This window comes from Cavia porcellus, unplaced genomic scaffold (assembly GCF_034190915.1).
Source record: "Cavia porcellus strain 051 isolate PalLab524CR breed Dunkin Hartley unplaced genomic scaffold, mCavPor4.1 scaffold_38, whole genome shotgun sequence".
Classification (NCBI taxonomy): Eukaryota; Metazoa; Chordata; class Mammalia; order Rodentia; family Caviidae; genus Cavia; species Cavia porcellus.
Genome location: NW_026947521.1, coordinates 10428081 through 10448968, shown reverse-complemented (window position 1 = coordinate 10448968; position 20888 = coordinate 10428081). Strand labels below are relative to the sequence as shown.

The 20888-nt window shown below is 38.4% G+C and overlaps 1 pseudogene; it reads right to left on the bottom strand.

Annotated features, from left to right (window-relative positions):
- LOC101789106 (NBAS subunit of NRZ tethering complex-like) overlaps positions 1-20230 on the bottom strand; it is a 112117-nt pseudogene extending 91887 nt beyond the window's left edge.
- Positions 20231-20888: the final 658 nt, after the last annotated feature.

Below are 20888 nucleotides of genomic sequence, written 5' to 3'. Positions count from 1 at the left end.
GGAGAATGGCCTGTTTTATTAATTTTACCTTTTTATTTAGGAGAGAGATTAGCTGTGGTGTCAGTTAAGGCCAGTTGAGTATAGTTAATTATGGCCCCAATATGCATCATAGAACATTTTTCTGGAAAAGGTCTCATGGATCCCAGTAAAAGGAATCTAAAAAGAATTTAGTATATTTGTTATGATGCCTTGGGGTTTGGCACCTTTTTGTCAAGAATAAACTTTAATCAAAGCATGCACACTCAAAGTATAAAACATATAATCAAAGCATGAGCAGTAGGGCTGATGGTTAAGTTTAGAAGCTGCTTTTAGGTTATAGCAATTGGAACTCATTGGTTCTTAGGTCCTTTGTGGATGGATATTACATAAATTTTTGTTTAAAAATTATCATTTGATGACCTCATATTGACTTGATTTGAATCTCTTGGCTGAAGCACAAGAAAAAGGCATATGTCTGGATCTGAAAGAAAACATTTATCATCATAAACGATCCCAATTTTATATATGAAGGCATGAATATACCATCAGATCAGCAACAATGAATAGTCATAAAAACTTCAGTTGGGATGTCTCCCATAAGGTTATGGAGATTACTGGGGCCTCTGATTAATGAACAAGATCTGGTTAAAGTTACCAGGTGGCCACTTTTTTGTCAACTGAAGTTCTGTCCAATGTCGCCTCAGCCCAAGGGATTTTGTCTAACCAATTCTAGCATCGTTTTGATCAGCTGGCAACCTAGGTGAAAGCATGTTTTTTTTAAAATCTATAACCCAAATAAACCTTGATTAAATGATCTGAAAATGTAAAAGAGAAGGGAAAAAGATCGTTGAGCTCAAATAAAAAGGAACAGTTGTTTACAGAGCAGGCAAATGGACAAACAATGTGTTCAGTATGAACAGACTGGACAAAAAGACACCTGTGATGAGCGAGGAAGGTCCTTGTGGCATGCAAATTAGTGGTGGCAAGTAAACAGTTTCAGAGGAAAAAATAGGTAGTTCACAGGCAGGGTAGCTTGTCCTGGGAGGGGCTCTCAGGAGCTAACGCACTCTGCCCTCTGAGTCATGGCACCATGATGTTAGTGTTTTTGGCGCAATGAAAGACCAAAGTATAAAAGTCCAAGGATGTGGAGAATAGGCATGTGAGAGAATAGAACGTGACCATAGGCAGTCTGGGTTCCTCTGACTGGAACATGGGAATGTGATATATATATAAAAAACCTCTGTCTGGGGGTGGTGCTTAGGGTGGGCATTGATGACAGGCGAGGAGCTGATTGGAACTTTTTTCTGCGTGCACTGGCAAAGAAAAAAGGAAGTTGTAATAGGGGAAGGAGGAAGTGACCTCCAGGTAAACAGGTAAACCTGATTCCGCCTCCCCACCCCCCACTGCCAATGCTGTAACTTACTCTAGGGCAAAACTCTTTTACCCACATCTGAGGAAAACTGCCACACTGGCAGTATAAACACCTGCCTCTTGGAAAACTCAAAGGCACATCACATTCATTATATCTAAAATTAAACTCATGCTCTTTTTGCCCACTAAAACTTACTTCTTTCCAAGTAAAAGATACTACCAACCATCTTGCTACCAAAATCCTAAGGAATCTTTAGAATCATCTTTGACATGTTCCTTTCCCTCACCACCACAGGCAGTCCATTAACAAATTCTATTTTGTCAACTAAATCTTTTCACTCCATGAACTTTTTTTCACCTCCATAATCCCACTCCAAGTGATCACTGCAGATAGTTACAACAGCCCACTTACAAGCCATCACCATCACCTCACCTCCACACGGGCACACACAAATGTTTTTCCTTGTGTGTATTACAATGCACAAGTTCCTTATCTTTATCCAATCCTGAAAGTGAAACCCACAGCCTTCACTCTGAGCTACACCTGGACCCCTTTTGAATGTTTTAAATCCTGAAACAGAGTCTCACTAGGTCATTCAGTTGCCTAGACTGTGCTCCAACTAGTAATCCTCCTGCCCTAAGCCTCCCACAGTGTTTGGATTACAGGCATACACCACCATACCAGCTAATACCTCACCGCTACTAGAATTTAAAATTTTTTAAATTAAACAACACATAAATAACTTAATTACATGTATTCCTTCCCTATCTCATTCTCACTAGAGTGTCAACTTTACCAAGCCACCTTCATTGCCCCAACACAGTGACCAGCATGTAGCATATACTCTGTAAAAAGGTTTACTGAACTATTTAGTCTGAAATTCATTTTATTTGGCAAACACAAAATAACTTACAAATCTCAGATCTAACTTTGTGTTTATGTTCTTGCTTTCAAAAGTTGAAGCAGTTAATAACCTATTTTAAAATATGTAATTCTGAATCTTCCATATATTAAGTTAATGAAATAGAATCTAATTCTAATGACATTTCACAGCTGAAACCATCAGATTGTCTGACATGGTGGCACATGCCTGTAATCCCACTACTTGGGAGGCTGAGGCAACAGGATCATAATTTCAAGCTCAGTCTGGACTCCATAGGTAGCTCAAGGTCAGCCTGACCAATATAGCAAGACCCTGTCTCAAAAAATAAACAAACGTGGGGCTGGGGACTTAGCTCAGCGGCATAAGCGCCTGCCTTGCAAGCAGGCAGTCATGAGTTTGATCACTGATACCAGTAAAAATACAAAAATACAAAAAAAAATAAAAAATAAAAAATAAAAAAATAAACAAATGCTAGCCGCAGGACTCCATTTCCAGCCTGGCAGAGCTTTCTCTGGCTTGGGGAATGTGCCACAGCTTCCTGCCAGGAACAGTGAGGCGGGCCTAGCCTCAGGGGCGGACCTCTCTCTCTCTCTCCCTCTCTCTCAAACACAAACACATGGAAACTGAGTAACGCACTCTTGAGTAATCAGTGGGTCACAGAGGAAATTAAAGAAGAAATTAAACAATACCTACAAACAAATGAAAACACAAATACAACTTACTGGAATCTGTGGGATGCAATGAAAGCTGTCCTCATAGGAAAATTTATTGTACTGAGTTCCCACATGAGGAAAACAGAACGAATACAAATAAACAACCTGTTGCTATACCTCAAACATCTAGAAAAAGAAGAGCAAGTCAAGCCCAAAGCCAAAAGAGGAGAGGAAATTATAAAAATCAGAGCAGAAATCAATGCAATAGAGACTAAAAAAACAATCCAAAAAAAAAAATCAAAGAGTTGGTTCTTTGAAAGAATAAATAAAATCGATAAGTCCCTAGGCAACCTTATTTTAAAAAGAGAAGAAAAAGCTCAAATTCATGCGATAAAGAATGAAAGAGGCGAAATCACTACAGACCCTATAAAAATACAGAAGATCATCAAGACCTATTTCGAAAACCTCTACTCTCAAAGGTTTGATAGCACAGAAGAAATAGACAGATTTCTAAAAGCATATGAAGTACCAAAGCTAGTTCATGAAGATGTAAAACTGCTGAATAACCCAATTTCTATTAATGAAATCGAAATGTAATTAAGTCCTTACCTACAAAGAAAAGCCCACGTCCAGACGGATTCACTGCAGAGTTCTACAAAAAATACAAAGAAGACTTAATGCCAACACTTCTCAAACTCTTAAATGAAACTGAAAGGGAAGCAATCCTTCCTAAATCATTCCTAGAAGCAAATATTACTCTAGTACCAAAGCCTGAGGACACAACTGAAAAAGAGAACTACAGACCAATCTCCCTAAGGCACATAGATGCAAAAATCCTCAATAAAGAATTGGCAAATAGGATGCAGCAAATCATCAAGAAGATCATACACATGACCAAGTGGGATTCATCCCAGGCATGCAGGGATGGTTCAACATATATAAATTAATAAATGTAAATCCATCATATCAATAGACCCAGAGGTAAGAATCACATGATCATTTCTATAGATGTAGAAAAAGCTTCTGATAAGGTCCAACATTTATTTATGATAAGAATCTTGCAAAAAATTGGAATAGATGGTCTTTACCTCAATATAAGAAAGGCCGTCTATGACAAACTAACTGCCAGTATCATACTAAATGGCCAAAAATTGAGGGCCTTTCCTTTAAAATCAGGCACAAGACAAGGATGTCACTTATCACCACTCCTATTTAATATAGTACTGGAAACACTAGCCAGAGCAATTAGACAAGAGAGAGAAATAAAAGGCATAAAGATAGGAAAAGAAAAAGTTAAATTATCATTATTTGCAGATGACCTGATACTCTACATAGAAGACCCCCAAAATTCCATTGACAGACTCCTAGATATAATAAATAAATTCAGCACTGTGGCTGTATACAAAATCATTACTCAAAAATCAATAGCATTCCTATATACTAACAACAAAATCAAAGAGATAGAAATAAGAGAAGCCATACCCTTCACATTAGCTACCAAAAAAATGAAATATTTAGGAATTACTCTCACAAAAGAAGTGAAAGACCTATACAGGGAAAATTATAATACACTGAAAAATGAAATTGAAGATGATCTCAGAAAATGGAAAGACATCCCTTGCTCATGGATAGGAAGAATAAACATTGTGAAAATGGCCATTGTCCAAAACTGTTATACAGATTCAATGCAATTCCGATAAAAACACCATCAACATACCTCATAGATCTCAAGAAATCACTCCTAAAATTCATCTGGAGCGAGAAGAGACCTAGAATAGCAAGGACAGGTCTGACTGAGCAGCAAAGGCAAGGCAGGAGGCATCACAATCCCTGACTTGAATTTTTACTACAAAGCAACTGTAGTAAAATAAACATGGTACTGGAATAAAAACAAAGCCGAAGATCAGTGGAATAGATTAGAAGATACAACCACAACTACAAACACACTCAACCACCTTATCTTTGATAAAGGGGCCAAACATGTTCACTGGAAGAACTACAGTCTCTTTAATAAATGGCTCGCCATATGTCATAAACTAAAACTAGATTCATGCCTATCACCATGTACTAAAATAAAATCTAAATGGATCAAAGACCTAAATATTAAAACAGAAACACTAAATCTATTGGAAGACAAATTGGGTAAAAACCTTGAATACATAGGAGTAGATAGAGAATTCATGAACAGGACTCAAATTGCATGGGAAATACTTCTCACAGTCAATAATTGGGATCGCCTCTTATTAAAAAGTTTCTGCACGTCAAAAGAAATCTCCAACATAGTGAAAAGAAAACCCACAAACTGGGAAAAAATCTTAGTGAACTGGCCTGGCCCTCAGACAAAGGACTTCTGTCTGAAACATATAATGAATTAAAAAAAAAAATCAGACCCCCAAAACTCAAAGACCCAATCCAAAAATAGGCATCTGAGATGAATACACAATTCTCAGTGAAGAAGCACAAATGGCAAATAAATACATGAAAAAATGTTCATCATCATTAGTCATTAGAGAAATCCAAATTAAAACCACACTGAGATATCATCTCACTCCTGAAAGAATGGCCAACAACAACAAATGTTAGAGAGGCTGTGGGGGAAAAGGAACTCTCCTGCACTGCTGGTGGGAGTGTAGACTGGTGCAACCATTGTGGAGGTCGGTCTGGAGATTTCTCAGAAAGTGGGACTGGAAGCCCCATTTGACCCAGCTATTCCACTCCTAGGCATATTCCCAGAAGAACTGAAAGCATCATACCACAGTGATATATGTGCACCCATGTTTATAGCAGCACAATTTGTAATAGCCACATCTTGGAAACAACCTAAGTGTCCATCAACTGAGGAATGGATAAAAAAGTTGTGGTTTTTTTTTTTTTTTTTTTTTTGTCCTTTTCCTTTTTATCGGTACCGGGGATCAAACTCACGACTGCCTGCTTGCAAGGCAGGCACTTATGCCGCTGAGCTAAATCCCTAGCCCCAAGTTGTGGTATTTTTATACAATGGAGTACTACTCAGCTACAAAGAATTATCACATTAAGATATTTATAAATAAATGGACGCAGCTTGAGACCATACTCGTGAGATAAATCAAACTCACATGTATAAATACCAAATAGTTTCCCTAGTGTAAGAAATGATAAGAATACATAAAAGTGGTAATCATGATTCCCAATCATATTGGTTTGAAGCCATATAATGTTTTCACTCATTAATTGGAATGGTTTTAATCTGGGTTGTTTGATTTTATTGTCTGTGATAGTACGAATAGCAATTTTGAAGAAAACAAGACATCATAATAGCTAGTTCTGATTTAATATCATCTTGTGTTGAAGTTCCATCAAGCTGTTGTTCGTCGGTTTCCATAGGTTTTAACATGTTGTATCTTATTATATTTTACTATATGTGATAGTATAAACAAAATCTTTTATAGGCAAAGAGATAATACAGAAACTGTTGTTCATTTTCTGTTAGCTGGTTCTAAATACCCCGTAATTCTTACGTTCTCTTGAATGGCTTCACACTGTCTTAATATGTTTGATGCTATAGTATACGAAGTTATACTCAAATAATTCAAGGAAAGAGACACTGGTGACTACTATTATATCAGGTTATCTGGTGGTGAAACACAGTGATGCTTAAATTGTTTAGATCTGACCTGTGTTGGTCTGTTACTGTGTCCTCTTTTATCTCAATCTCCCACTTTTTAAAATTAATTTATTTTCTTATTTTTTAATTAAGGGAAAACTAAATTAAAAAATAGCAGGATATATTATAGTAACATTTTTGTTTTCCTATTAACCTGATTTAAACCCCAGTATTGCTCTCCCCATCTTGTTCTGTCTGATTTTACCATATTCTGTTTTGTTGGATAGTATGAAGTTTGAGGGTATAGGCAACCACTTTGAAGGCAGTAAGATTTACTCTGATGCCCATTATGGTTTCACTATTTTCTTCTTTTGAAGTCTTGTAAGGTCTCCAGTGTAGGTTTTATTGGCCTTGTTCTGTACTGTTTTGTTCAATTCTATTATACTGATGATATGGGCAACTCTTTTCAAAAAAGCAAGAGGCATAATGGTAATCATTTTTGATCACCTGGTATTCTATTTTTGCATCATATACTATGTCCATCCTTCTGTTCTAACTGACTCTGTTTTGTTTTGTCACATTTGGTTTTATTCTCTTTAAAAAAAAAGTAGTAAGAACTATGGGAGTAATAAAACCCAAAAAGTATAGTTGTTATTGTAAAAAAGAGAGGAAAAGAAAGTGGCCTAAACGATATAACTGCATGTATATTTAAGTGTGTAGGATATAAAAACATATTACTGAGTTTTTTGTTGGATCATTGAACAGAACTGTCTGCAATCTCACTGTATGAATGTCCACTTTGTATGCTTTAATTTTGTAATTTGAACAACTGTTTCTAAGATGACAATATGCAATCTATTAACTAGTGATTTCTTACTGTATATTTTTTTCTTGAAATTCTGTATTACTTATACCCTTTTACTGCTTTTTTTCCTTTTTAAATAAAAAAGTCAACACATGATCATTTCCATGGAAAATAACTGACAGCAGTTCTTTTCAATATTCCTAATGTCCACAGCTATAGAGAGACATTTCTTAAACACACATGAATAAAGAATAGCAACACAAATACACACAGAAGACTAGTAACACAAGTAGGTAATATCCTATCACAGTTAAGTTCCCTGAGAGAGGGAACTCATTCTAAAACACTATTTGTTTTAAATTCACAAAGAAGTAAATTCAGAATATTTGCATTGCACCACAAATAGAGGTATCTCTTCTGTTCTTTCAGGCAATACTCAGAAAATGTTTCTCAAACTACGTGAATAAGAATTCCTGAGGATGATTTCCACAATAAAGATCCCCAGGGTTCCAAATCCCTCATTCTCAATAAATGTATCATAATGCCCAGAAAGTGGTGACTACACAAATAATCACTTAGCCATGCTGATACTAGCTAAAGTAACCTGCTCCTATTTAAGATCTAATCTTAATATGGCATTATATACTACTACTGATGTGTTTGTGGAGGATTTTAATATAAAAAAAATTCTGTTTTAGCTTTTCCATGATTCACTTAACACCATAAAATTACCTTCTTTTATGATATACAACAAATGTTCATGAAATAGTTCTTGAACTACTAAGAAGAATCACATACATCTTACTTACAACCAGTAAAAGTACATTTTATAATCTAACTACTGGGCAAAACCCAAAAAACTTAAATGCACATTGTTGTTCTGGTTCTCCCAAAGACTCTTGGCTTCAGAGAAAAGTATCCCCACATCAACAACAGGTATCTAAGCTTAAGAGATCTGTTCATGTCTGCAACACCAGAAGCTGACAGAGCCCTGAACAGTCACCACTCCCACACACGGTCTGGTGAGTATAAAACTCTCTATTCTGTCAAAAGTTTCCTATCAGGCAGGATTTAATTAACCTAGTAGTACTTCAGCAAATTCATAATTATTTTATTTAAAAGATCCTTTTTCTTACTGGATCAAACACCAAACTTTAAACCAATTGAGGAAGTGAAAACACAATTCAGGATGGCAAAAGTGATCTAAATCAACTGGAGCAAAGAACCACTGAAAAATTTACAGAAAAGAGATTTTTAGAATGTCATTAAAATTATAAAATTCAGAAATCCTAAAGAAACTTGTATATGAAAAGAGAACAATCTGAAATCAGGAAACAATGCTTTTGGCCACAAAACTGAGTAACTTTTCACAGAAATTCAGTAGGGGCAGTAAGAAGTAGATTGTACATGACACCAAAAAACAAAGATGTGTTTGAAAATGTCTCAAAAACATAAATCAGAGAAAGGACAAAAGAAAGAGGCATTGTTCAGATCAACTCTTCCACTGAGAATAACTGAAGAAACTAGATAAAATACAAAATATATGTGTGAGGGCAATCAAAACAATAAAGAATTGAGAGATGAAGACTCACAGCAAGAAAACCCAGAGGCTGCCTGGTGTTTGGAACTCCTTTTTGCTCACCAGTATTGGATTCTAAAGTCAACACTTAGCCGGGCGTGGTGAATCACGCCTGTAATCCCAACACTCAGGAGGCTGAGGCAGGAGGATCGAGTTCAAAACCAGCCTGGGCTACAAAGTGAGCTCAAGGCCAGCCTGCTGTACTGCCTAGAGAGACCTTGTTTCAAAAACACAAAAAAATAAAATTTAAAAAAAATAAAAGCTACGCTTAAGAGGCTGAAATGATCACAGCTTTTACAGATCCAGGATCTGCCAGAAAATAAACTGGGATTAGGACTTGTCCAAAAGGCAGGTAAACCCCTTAGAATGTAGAGTAGGACCCAAAAGGACTATATCCAAGAAACAAAGTACCTTAGCTCACAGGGTTGAAAGTTTAGTTTTAAATCATCTCAATCCCTGAATGGATTAACATGCCCTGAGATTATTAGTGTCTCTAACATAATCACCTACCAGAAGCATATGTAAATTCTTTCTAAGAGAAGACAGTACCATGCAGATCATCCCTTCATATTTAATACCAAGGACTCAAACACAAACAAACATATGAAAAGACAAGTAGCACCAGAATTCAGGAGACCCAAAAGATACAAAAGCAATCCCCATTCCAGGAATACATATTATGAGAGGATTAAAAAAGAAACAGAAAGGCAAGCTGGAAAGCTCAGCAAAATCCCGAAAACTACAGAAAAAACAAAATGGAATTCCAGAACAGAAAAATTCAACGGGTGAAAGTAAGAACTCAATAAATGGAATGCTGCCCCTGGACAGTGTATGAAATCTAAAAAAAACTGTTGCTGTTGTCCTAAACAACCAAAGCAGGACAGAGAATCTGAAAAGCACAGTTTTTCTGAACCTATCAGAAAGAGATGTATGCAAAGAAAGCTAAGTGAACTAAATTCCAATGGGACTAAAGAAAGATTTGAAAGGAATGGCCAAATACCTTCTAAAGCTGATGAAAGTGATCATCCCAAATACCAGAAACCCAAAACACAGTTCAATGCAATGAAAAAACACAAGGAGGCATAACATAATCAAATTTCTGAGAAGCATATCTAAAGGGAAACTCTTAAAAGTGGCCCAAGGTTGGGAGTGGGAGGTGGGGAGATTAACCAAAAGAAGAAAAGATTTACACTTGACTACTCACCAAAAGGAGATCAAGTTCAGCAAACAGTGAAATGGCATACTATTTAAAGGACAGAAAGAAAACTATCATCATACAACTACACACTCAGTACCCTACTGAAGACAAAATAGAAATGTTTTGAGACAGTCGAAAGCTGAGAAAATTAATTTCTGCAGACTTAACTAAACAACTAAAGACTACTTCTCCAGGCAGAAGAAAGCGTCCCACATGGAAATTCAGAGACACAGAAATAAATGAAGAGTAACTGAGAAAGTAAACATTTGGGCAGATCTAAATAAATAATGACTTAGAAAAAAAAACCAACAATGTCTTGTGGATCTTAAATATAAAACCAACTAAAATATACAACAACAATATAAAAATCAGAAGGGAAAGGCAAATGGTTATAAAGACCTTATGCTGTCTAAGAAATGATACAAGTCTAGTCAAAGACACATTTAGGAAACCACTAAATGAACAATAAAAGAAATTATACTGTCAAGCTAAAAGAGAGAAAAAATAAAAGAAGAAAAGTGAGACAAGGCAGCATAGAATAGGCAGGGCAAAGAATAATGAATTAGAAGCTGTAAAATCAAAGTTATCAGCTATTACATTAAAGAGACATGTCCCATTAAAAATACAAAATTTGTCAGACAAATACAACAAAAGACACTAACTACATGCTCCACATATGTGTTCTAGAAGACTACTAAAAGGCTTAAAAAATTATAAATGGAAACATTTATACACAAATCAAAACATAGCTGATACAGCTATATTAGAGTAAGACTGCTCAGCTTTTAGATGAATAGAATTCCTAAAAATAACAGTAAGAACCCACTCACTAGAAAGATAATTCAGAATCTGTATACAACTAGAATTATAGTCTCAAAGTATAAGCAGCAAGAAATGACAAAAAAGGCAAGTAAAATCATGGAAAACAGGGACAAGAAGCAAATATACTTCCTCTGACTTCTTTATTAGCATTGGGATCATATTTAAAGATTATATGGTTCTGATTCATCACCTAATAACCACTTCTCCATTACACAACAAATGGTAAACTTGAGATTGCAAATGAAACTTTCATGAAACGCTTACTGACCAAGTACAGTTCCATTTGCTTTGCCTTTACTCTGCCTCACGCCACTTTATCTCCTAGCCAAAAACCAGAACTACACATCTATCATCCTCTCCACCAATCTAACTCAGTGTCACACCATGACAGAGAACCAGCATCACATACTTGACAACTATCCCATTTGTTTCTATACATGCTTCTCACTAAGCTATGCAGGTGCCAAATAAACCTTAGTATTTTATATAGTTCTTACTCTAAGATTTGTTGCAGTATCTCCAGAAATAGAGGTTATTTCATTCCTTAGGAATCTCCATTAAGGATGTATGCCTAAATGTTTGTCCCTAAATATTTTTTCTTCCTAGGTAGTAAGCTCTATTTGACTTGAACTGTGATCACTTCCATTAGCTAATTCCAGAACAGACATGTCTAGCCTATACTTATCAGAGCTCGCATTCTATAAACCATTTACAGAAATGTTCTGCCAGCATCTTAGGTTCAAGATGGCCAAAACAGCCTCAAATTGGCAAAGTCTATGATGTCTGAACACAACTTGTATGTGGCAAGAGAGCTTTTTGGGGAAACAACTTGGAAATAACCCCCAGAATGTAATATGTGAGTACTCCTACTTTACAATTCTGCCTCTACAGAGTCATTACATGAAATGCCTGCACACCAACACAAGGTATTTATAAAAAATAGGCTCACTGCACCATTTGTTTGTGTTACTGGTTTAGACCTCAAACATCCCCCCACCCGAAGTCTGACATGTTCAGAGGTGGAAGTTTTGGAAGATGACTGAGACATAACTCATCAGTGGGTTCAGTGCTGAATGTCTCAGGAGTGAGGGCTGGGTTAGAAAAGTAAAGTCACTTGGGGGTGTGACACAGAAAGAGGGTGTATTCTTAACCCTGGTTCCTCCCTTCTTTCTCTGTTCTCTGGTTGCAAGAAGATGAACAGCCTTCCTCCTCCACACCACCATGCACTTCTGCCTTGGAGTCAGCCAAGCACGCCTGGACAGAACCTTCAGAAACCATAAGCTAGAATAAATTCCCCTCCTTTAAATTAGGATGTTAAGAATTTTGTCCTAGTAGTGGGAAAGTGATTATGATTAGTTTGCATTTGAAAATTTGTGATCAAACACACATACACACACACACACACACACACAAACACACACCCCTAGTTACAGAGATTATGATACATCTATAAAACAAAATATCATAGGGAGAGCAAAACAACTCTGATAAATTTTACATATATGCAGATAGAAAGAGGTCCTAAAACAAGCTTATAAAACAGCATGCACAGGTTTATAACTGGTAATCTGAATAACTCTTTTAAAGATAACTGCAAAATAACAATCTTAGTTATTATGTCCCTACCACCTTGTTTTGAAAGTCTATATTATTACTGTTTTGGGCTCCATTATTGTTATTTTTTTGTCTCTTTTGTTTCTTGTTTTTCCCCTAATATGTTTTGTTTTGCTTTCACTCTAATGCAGAAATAAATGTACATGTATATGCTTATACAAACCTAGAACTTCTGAAGAGTTTATGAGAATTGATTTTATTACATGTGAGGGTATGAACAGCTACTCTGAAGAAACCGAGACATAATGGTAGCCATTGCTGATTTCCTATCATCTTGCTGTAAAGTCTAGGAATGTTTTTATTACTTATTTTGATTGGTTTTAGTCTGTTTTATATTATTTAATTTCAATATATGTGAAGGTACGGACAGTTATTTTGAAGAGAACAAGAGACATTATGGTAGCCATTGTTGATTTTCCTACTGTCTGGTTTTGAAGGCCTGTAATGCTTTCATTCTTTTATTTTGATCGGTTTTATAGTATTTTGTTTTGTTTAAATTCATTGTGTGTGAAGATATGGACAACTATTTTGAAGAAAACAAAGAGATATGGTAGCCATTGTTGATTTCCTGTTGTATTCAAATCCTGTGTTGCTTGCATTGTTTTTTTCTGATCTGCTTTGTTTTGTTCTTTATTTATTCTCTTTAAAATGAAAATTTAAAAAAACCAGCATGCACAATATACTTATTTTTGTTATACATGCACTGTCATTTAAATATTTAACTGTATTTATAAAATATAAAGTCCATAACTATTAAAAGTGAATAAAATTCTCTGAACAGAACTGGAACATAAGATTTTTGTTTTCTTTTTTCCTTTCCTTTCTTTTAGTACTGGAACTGAACTCACAATCTGGCTCCTGCCAGTCTGGTGCTGTGCCACTGAGCTATATCCCTGGCCCTGGAGCATATGGTTTCACATTTTATTTTACAGACCATTTAAAATTTTATAATTTTTAATGTTTTAAGAAGCAAACGAAACAATTAACTTTATCCAAACATTAAAAACCCACATATGTACTTTAGTGCCTCTGCTTATCAATGATGGTAGTGAAATGCTATGGGGCACGCTGTTCAGAGTTGGGAACAAAGAGAAAGAAAGCCCACCCCTCTCTTCCTCCTATCCTATTCACTCTCCCTCTCTTTCCATTTCAGACAACAAACGGGATCCAAACTAATTTCAAGTAAGATAAGACTCCAGAAATTTCTGAGACAAGATGTTATCTCCCAGCCAGCAAATGCACAGGCAGGTAAAAGGACAGAGCAGAGGCAGGCCATGTCCATCAGCAATGGAGAAGAAAGGAAATTTTTCTCATCCTGGCTGGGGCAATTATTTCTGTTTATGGGAAGATCTCTCTGTTCTTATGCTTGTTTTAGGCATTCCCAAACAGTTCTTTCACCACGAATATTAGATGCTTATTCTTAGGCATGGAAATTGACCTGGTTGCCCCCAGAATATAACTCAAGACAAGGGAAACAGAAGTAATTTGCAAGCTATGCTTCAAGCAATGTGTGATTCTCAGAGTCTCAAAGGTCCTTATTCTGAGGTATCTTTAATTTTTCAGTCAGACTGTTCCACAGCCAAAACTTTAGCTCAGTCTGACTGACAATTCAGCTGAAAAATTCTTGCTATAAAGTCATTTTAAAGAAGTTATTTCTAATGGTAATTTTTTAAAGAAAAAAATTTTTTAAAGAAAAAAACCTACTATCTGATTTTCAGATTACCCTACTGTTAACTCCTTATTAAGAACTCAAATCCTGATTTCAGTAAAATATAACATACAAAGCTACCAACTCTCTCTGCCCTTTCTTCACATAAAGTCAAAAAGAAAAACAAAAATTGCTCATTTCAGCCAATTTTATAACCAGGTCAATTTACATTACCCCCCTTCCAGCCTAAGAGTAAGCATCTAATATTTGTGATAATACTGTACATTAAAATAACTCATAATTACTTAACATGGAACTTATATTTTGATCTTACACATATAAAAGAAAATCATATATATTAATTTATAAACAATGTAAGATTTTTCCAATCATACCTGTTATTCTTAATACATTCAAGATCAGTATTTCAGTAACAAAACACATAGCTAGTAGCCTTTTTGCCCTTACACTAGATCTCACCCCACAGCTTTTGTATTGAGATATATATATCCCCAGTCCTTTTTCAACTTTTTGACAAGCCCTCACTAAGTCCTTAAAATATTCAAGTTTGGCTCAAACTTATGATTTTCCTGCTTCAAGAGCTGGGATTACACACATGCCACCACATCGGCCAAGAACACAGGCTTGGGCCTTGCGGATATAGCGCAGCGGCACAAGTATCTGCCTGACAAGTCGGAGCTCATGAGTTCTATCCCCAGCACCACCACCAACAACAACAAAAAACCACACAGACTTGAGTTGGAAACACCTGTATTCAAATGCCCAATTTTCCACACGACAATAATGAGACTCTGGGAAGGCACTTCACATTTCAGGTTCAGTTTTCCCATCTAAAGAACGGGGGGGGGGGGGAGGGGGCGCGCGGCTCTCTTGCTAGGAATAGTGTGTTGCCTGGAACTCTGAGTGTTCTACAGAAGGAATTCTTGGCCACTGTTAATATTACCTTCATTCCCTAGAATATGATATATACATTTTAAAAACAGCAATAGGAAAATCTGTATGTACTGCTTTACAAAGATCTCTAAAACACTGTTAGGTGAAAAAATGAGTTTGAAAACAATAGTATAATCAAGATTTTGCTAAAAAAAAGTACACATATGCAAATGCAACAGGGGAAAATATTATAAGTGGTTTTTCATGGGTTAAAAATGAATTTTCTGGTATAAGTGATGAAATGTGTTATAAACAGTGTTTAAACATGAACTTGTATTTTTAAAATCTTTTAATTCAATGATTCAAATATGACAACAAAGCAAAACGTTATAATGTTATGAAAAACCATCAAAAGTTGTGTGCAGAAAGGATTAAGACAGTCATTAGAAAGAGATCAAAATTACACCAATGGTTCTGAATTCCCTCTTTGGTATTTTATATCGAAAAGTTTTGAACTAAAAAAAATACTTTTTATTGTAAATGAATACAAAATTTGGGCTATATTTTAAAATCATCTTTCACTTGATTGTGTTGCCTAACAAAGTTAGTTGTTTAAAAACTTAAGCACAAGGGCTGGGGATTTAGCTCAGCAGCATGAGTACCTGCCTGGCAAACATATGGATACACTACTCAGTAGCCAAAACACAATGACATGGTAAACACCTCCCCAGCTTTTGTATTGAGATATATATATCCCCAGTCCTTTTTCAACTTTTCGTCAAGCCCTCACTAAGTCCTTAAAATATTCAAGTTTGGCTCAAACTTATGATTTTCCTGCTTCAAGAGGAAATCACATGGAAATCTCTTATGAAATAAAATAACTACTACATAGAAATGCCATAAAATAAGATTACTGTTACTTCAATATTTATCTTGATGTACAGAAAACTCAGGAGGCAGAAACCAACAAGGATCAACAAAAACTTCCTATATTTTAACAGAATTACAGTGTATTTTTAAAAGTACACAAACATTAAAGCCATTTTACTACAATACAATTTGTTATTTATGTCAGTTCATTCTTCTGACAATCCCGTTAAATAATTATTCTTTCTTGCCTAGAGCTTCCAACCTAAAGATATACGAAACTGTAGAACCAAGAGTCATATCCCCAATCCTGACTCCATATAAAAATCCTCCCATATCACAATGAATTTAATATCAGTTATTCATGTTCAAACATACTACAAAGAGCGGTCACATTTCTTACCTGCTTAGAGCATTCATGCCAGAAATCTATGGTCTCTTTTGCAACTCATTCTGACAGGCACGTAAGGGCATGGATCTTTTTTTTATAGACAACTTAGCAAGATCAATAATCTTTCGAAAGATGACAACCAACAAATACTAAAATGGAAGCATAACCAGGAGGATGGCCAAGCACACAAGAAATCAGAACACTATAAAAAGTGAATAAAGGGATTAAGGATAACTGGGACACACACATACACACACACACACACACACACACACACAAGCACTTGCCTGCATACAAACAAATTCCATTAGACAGATGAAGGGCCATCAAGATGTGAGCAGTATGGTTTTGGGAGTTAAAAACGAAGGCAACTCAACATTCCGTCAACAGATGTTCGCTGTCATCCCCCTGTGCCAGATGTTCAGCTTCACTAGAAATATAAAGATGAATAAGACAGTGTCAATCTTCACAAAGTGAAGACTGGCGAAGAAGACAAAGTAAGTTGCACAAAAAGTACCCGAAAAGGGACAGAAACAGAACGAGGACTAGGAAGACTCTTAGTGAAGAGAGGATTGGTAGAGAAGAAGTCACTGGTGGGATGAGGAGTTTCACAAGTGGATGAGGTGTGATGGGAACTGAATTTCACAGGAAAGACAGCACATGCAAAGATATAGAGATGCCAAACTTAATTAGCCTGGTGGAACACGAGGTGCAAACTAGGGGTGACAAAAGAGGAGACTTTAAATTGGGATTAGAGGGGTGGTGGTAAAGAACACAAAGGGCCTCACAGTCTCATGCCAAGAGGGTTAGACTCTAATGCCCAAGCTGAGGAGCACTAATAAGAAATGTTAAGTGGGGTTAGCGGCATGCTTAAGAAAATACGTCAAAAAGCTTATTCCAGCAAGAGGACAGACTTCTAGAGGGTAACAGTGAAGTCAAAGAGATTGATAGAGACTCTACTGCTAGTCCAGGTGGGAATGAAGAGGAAAAACACATTCACAAAATACTGAGGAGATAAAGACCAAACAGAACTACTGACCATGGAAATGAGAGAAACAGGAGGGAGGTCTTTTAGATCTCAACTAGGTAAGCAGATAAACACTGATGGCCACACGACAAGTGACACAAGACAAATCCATAGGATCATCCCAACAATGTGAGAGCCCTCACATGGGAATTGGTTGTGGTTAGGGAAAACAGACGAGGGAAGTTACAGGCAGGAGGACCAAAGCCTATTTGGTGAAGGGATCCACTGGCATGTGAAGAGAGTGGACACTCATTAGCTTACAGGTAGCTATGAAGACAAGAAGAGAATATAAAGAATGAGATAAACATAGGTAACTCAAAGGGTAGGTGAGAGAAAAAGGTGAAAAGACAAATGAACCCTTAAAGTAAGCAATGAATCACATAGGTTGACACTGAGCAAAGGAACAGAAAAAAATATTCAAGAATTGTATTTCATAAAGCAAAACCTTTTAGAAGGTCTTCAAAGAAGGAATGGACTACTGTGTGAGGAAAGGAATCATGTCATCAAGGAAATGGCCTCAGGCAGAAGCTAAAAGGTTTTGAATTGAGAAGGCATGCAATGACTGCACAGGGTACTCTGGCAAGCCATCTCCCAACAATCTCTTCACTAATCTGTTCCTCCTTCCTCTCTTCCTAAAACCAGATTGTGTGCCTGCTCATTTCCAACCCTTCCCTGATGCTGACGATCTGCTATGCTATCATCAGCCTTCCACTCTCCTCTTCATCCTCCTCCTCTTCCATATGTCCCATACATTGACCTTAAGATACAAAAACTGTTTATCCTGTGCTCATACTTGCTTTTCTCTACCTTTCACTACTGAACATTTCCACTTTCCTACCACTCCTACAAAAAGATTTCTGAGTCTATCATTTAACAAAAATAAAATTTGACAAATGCCATCTGATTTATTGAGAGCTTCTGCCAGCTGTTCCTTCCTCACTTTTCCATTCCCTGGACCTCTTCCATAGTGCATGAGCCAACTGAGCAAGCCCTGCCTACTCTTTTCACTTTTGTAATCAGACAGAAGGTTAACAGAACACATTCTGGATCCGGGAACCAACAGGAACTGTGTTCTACACCCACGCACACTAATTAGCTGGCAACCTCGACATCATCCCTTAGACCTCACTTCTTCTGAGCCATCCTGACTTTCTCAAAACCTATTCTCCTTTGTACTGCTTATCACAATAACTTAATGTTAAACTTAATAGCTGAATCGGTATCTTTCCTACCTACATCCTGGACTGCAAACTCTCTCAAGGCAGAAAGCATACAAACCTTGTGCCTCAGCAGTGCAAAATAAAAACTCATTAAATTAATGCTGAAACATGTTAAGATCACTTCCTAATACACTGCTCTCATTACTGTTACTTAACCTAAGTAATAAAATTACTAGCACTTACAAAGTTACAACTTTAAGCAGAAACTCCACCTATTACCACAAACACAAATATGTTCTACATATAAATTTATATGAAAAACTGTAAAGAGTAAGAGGAACTTGTTTCCTAAGATTGTTACACTTTTCTTGCCCACTCCCACAAAAAGGAAGTTGGATCAGTTACCTACATTTCAGGATTGAAAGGTGTGTGCTAAATCTTGTACAGGCTAAATGTGCAAATAAGTATCATGAATCAGTGATCCCGATTTGACATTAATACTTTTCTATGTACCTGTTTAGATTAATACCCAATGAATACCCATTGGGACTTTAGATTTAAAGCTATTCCTTAACATTAGCAAGTCATGATACGCACACTGAAAAACATTAGTAAGTCAAGATACACACAAAGAAAATCAACTTTATCAGCCCTGTGACACTTCAACAGTATTTTTAAATATTCCATATAAGTCAGGGTAAAACCTGTGCTGGTTGAGCAACTACAAGTAACCACAATTGTACAACTACAATTACAGTAACCACCGTACCATATCAGATGTCTTTCAAACCTAAAAATTTATTTCACCAAAGTAAGTTAAAGTTTTGTGAAGTTTTATGATATACCACCTTGATCAAACACTTTTAACAGACTATGTTAATCTGTCCTTGAACAGAGGGGTATTTACTGCTTCTCAACTACACTGGAAGACGGGGTGCTTTTGTTAATTTGTAAAGTGCCTCCCCCACTCCGTGTCCAGCCTCCTCACGCGAGATCCCCTTCTCCCCAGCCCCGCGAGCCGAGGTGAAGTTCCCAAACGTTTCCTCCCGGATCCCAAACAAAACCCAAGCCGCCGCCCCCCCTCACCTGCGGACTTCGGCGGCCGGGGTGTCCGAGAGGCAACTTGCAGCGGCAGCCGCAAGGGCAGCTCAGCCAGAAGCCAGAGGCGCTCAGGGCCACGGGACCCCGCTCCGCTGCCAGCTTCGCCCAGCGAGGCGGGAAAGACGGCGGCGGGGGCGGACACGGGAAACTCTAGCCCCCACGCTCGCGCTCCTCAGCCGCTCCCCTGCCGCAGGCTCGGCTGCCCCTCAGGGTTCTTCGGGCTGAAGTGGAGACTCTGGGGCGCCTCCTTCCTGAGGGGGTGAGCGGGAGGAGACCAGAGAGAGGGCGTTCTTCAGTCCACGCCCGGACGGAGGAAAGAGACCGCCACAAGCTGGGCGACCGCAGCCGGGGGCGGGGGCGCGCTCGCCCCCCTCCGCCTTTTCCCTGTCGCCCACGCGCAGGCGCACGCTCTCACGCGCTGCGTCTGGCGCGACGCGCGCCCCACGCCGCTCCAACCCGGGTGGTCGCCTCCGGTGCGGGGGCGAGCTAGGCTAAAGGGCCGCTCCCCTCCCCCTCCTCCGAGGCGCCGCGGACAGGCGCTGCTGCGGGCTCTGCCCTTTCCCCTCCTCTGCCTTCTCCCTCTCGCCGGCCTCTCGCTCCTCCCCACACCTCTCCAGCCGCCTTAAGGTGCGGAGACCTCCGGCGCCTCAGGCTCTGGGAAAACAGGCTGTACCCGGGCCGCGGCGGGCGCGCACCTGGGCGCAGCCCGGGTCCGGGGCCTGAATATAGGGCCGCTGGGTCCACTCAGTGGTCTGTTCGGCGGTTTATGTGCCAGCCGCAAACAGCCGCCCTGGCTCGGCTCCCGCGGGAGGGCCCCCGCGCCTCGATGACCTGACCTAGCAGCGCTCTGGGCAGTCTGAGCGCCAGGAAGCCGGGGCGCTGACAAAGGAGCCCCGCGCCAGCTCCTCTGGAGCCATCTGGACTCGCATCCAGTCCCGTGACCACCACCACCACCACCCCCTGCAGGCTGATTTGGGGACAGAACTGCTGGAGTTCCCCCTGGCTGTCCCGGGGAGGTCCATCATTGTGGGACTCTGCTGTTTGTAAATTTAATGAACGACTCACATATGCTTATGATATTATGGAAGTTTCTGCAAAACGTACTTCTTGCATAAAAACCCATTTTATTTATTTATTCAGTTAGGTCCTTTTTGAGGCAGGGCTTCACTATCTGGTTCCAGCTGGCCTTGAGCTCACTGTGCAGTCCATGCTGGTCTCAAACTCACAACCATCTTTCTGCCTCAGCCTCCCAAGTGCTGGGGTTACAGGCGTGCACCACCACGCCCCACTTAGTTTTTGTTTTTATGTCTTT